The sequence below is a fragment of the Suricata suricatta genome, chromosome 1 (assembly GCF_006229205.1).
Source record: "Suricata suricatta isolate VVHF042 chromosome 1, meerkat_22Aug2017_6uvM2_HiC, whole genome shotgun sequence".
Lineage (NCBI taxonomy): Eukaryota > Metazoa > Chordata > Mammalia > Carnivora > Herpestidae > Suricata > Suricata suricatta.
The window spans coordinates 17,263,880-17,265,885 of record NC_043700.1 but is presented as its reverse complement, the minus strand read 5'-3'; positions in this window follow the sequence as shown (position 1 = coordinate 17,265,885).

The following is a 2,006-nucleotide window of genomic DNA, read 5'->3' as shown; positions in this document are numbered from 1 at the left end:
AATAGGTAGACCTTTATATACAAAGAAGCTCTGTAGAATGTAGTACTACTAGTAAAATATGGTCATATATATAGTATTCATATCATCCCATTTTTTAAAAATGCAAATATATCTAGACACAGTAAGATTTTCATAAGGGGAAATAAAGTCAAACTGTGCATGCTGTAAATCTGGGTTACATACTTAGGTATACACATAAAAATGCATACGAGAGGGAACATACTACATACTTAATTAACAGTGGTGACATATGAAGAAAGTAGGGTGGTAGTAATGAGGCTAACTCTTCACTCTGTCCTTGTTTTAAATGCATAATAATCGTCTATTAATTCCAATATTACAAATTGTAATAAGTAGAAGATAAATGTTTACAGACTTTTGTACAGCCTATGAATTGACACTAGGTTTACTGGAAGGCATTTTAAGCATGAGGTACTCTGATGGCTCTTTTTCTTTATTCAATATTAGAAGATGGAAGAAGTAGAACTTAAAGTGAAGCTTATGCACCTAACCCTTCACTCCTGTGTATGCTACTCTATTTGTACCTTTGTTCGTTTTGTCTTGCAGTGAATAAATTATTCCTTTATTATTCTCCTTAGATGATTGACATTCTTAGGACATGGGAAATGAACTGTATATCTCATACTAGAATTTACTATATTGAAGGAGAGTAAAATATAGAATGAATTTCAGGTTATCTTTTTATAGTGGGTAAAGTTCCTCACTGCCTATTTTGGCTCAAGCAAGATACTGAGAAAGGTTGTGGCACATAAAAACCCAAATATAATGAAAGTCTATAAATAAAACAACTGTTCTAAGCTATTTTGTATTATCTAAGAGAAGGTATCACATGTGTAAGACAATACATAAGTAGAAGATTATAGTTTCTTTTTGTGAGCTGCTTATAAGTCTGTAATATTATATCTAATTTCAGTCTATTAATTAACATATTGCCAAATAAAATTTCATTAAGTTCATTTATTTACTTGGCATATAATTATTGTATGCACCAGTCTGTGCACCAGACTCTCTTACTGGTATTTGGGATACAGCAAAAACAAAACAAAGTTACTGAACTCATGGAGTATACAAAAGTGAAGAAACATTCTTGCCCTTATAGAGTTTACATTTCAGAGGAGAGAGAGAGACAATAAAACATAAAAAAGTAAAATATATTGTATATTGGATGATGATGAGTGCTTTGGAGAAAAATAAGGCAGAATGGGAGATTTAAAAATATGGCAGAAAACAAAGTAATCAGATATGGTCTTGCTGAGAAGTTTCCATTGGAGCAAAGACTTGATACAGGTAATGGGGTGAGGTAGCCAGCTGGGTGGATATCTGAAAGAGTCTTCCAGGCTGGAGTAATAGGCAACAGTAGGTACAAAGGCCTTAAAGTGGGAACACGCTTATGCATTTGTTGTGGAATAAGGAGGTTGGTGCAGACAGAGAGGAGTCTGATCCTGCTTGAGTAACACAAGATAAGAAGATGGCAGAAGGAAGGGAATTTGAGGTGGAGAGATAAGGACATGTTGAGTTTGATCTTCACAGAAGACACTTAAGTGGAGGTAATGAGTAGGCAGTATAAATCGGAGGGATTCCATTACCTACAGAAGATATTTAAAGGCCGAAGAGAAGATGAGATCATCAAAGGAGGGTAGATCAAGAAGAGAATTTGAAACACGGGGCCCTGGGGTAAGGACCTGAGCAAGGAGACTGAATAACTTGTGTGTCATGACACGCACATCTGATAAAGGATGCCTACCCACCACTTCAGGAAATTCTTTAGAGGAATTTTCTCTCTCTCTTGTTTTGAGAACTGCAGATATCTTTTGAACTTCATCCTATATCCAAAGAATGAACAATTCCATTTCTAATCATATTCAGAAGAAATGAGAACATTTTTTTCCCCGAAAGACATAATATTCATAGCAGTATTATTTATAACAGCTTAAATCAGAAACTTCCCAGATGCTATCACCAGTACTGGTTTTGGAGGTCAGTAG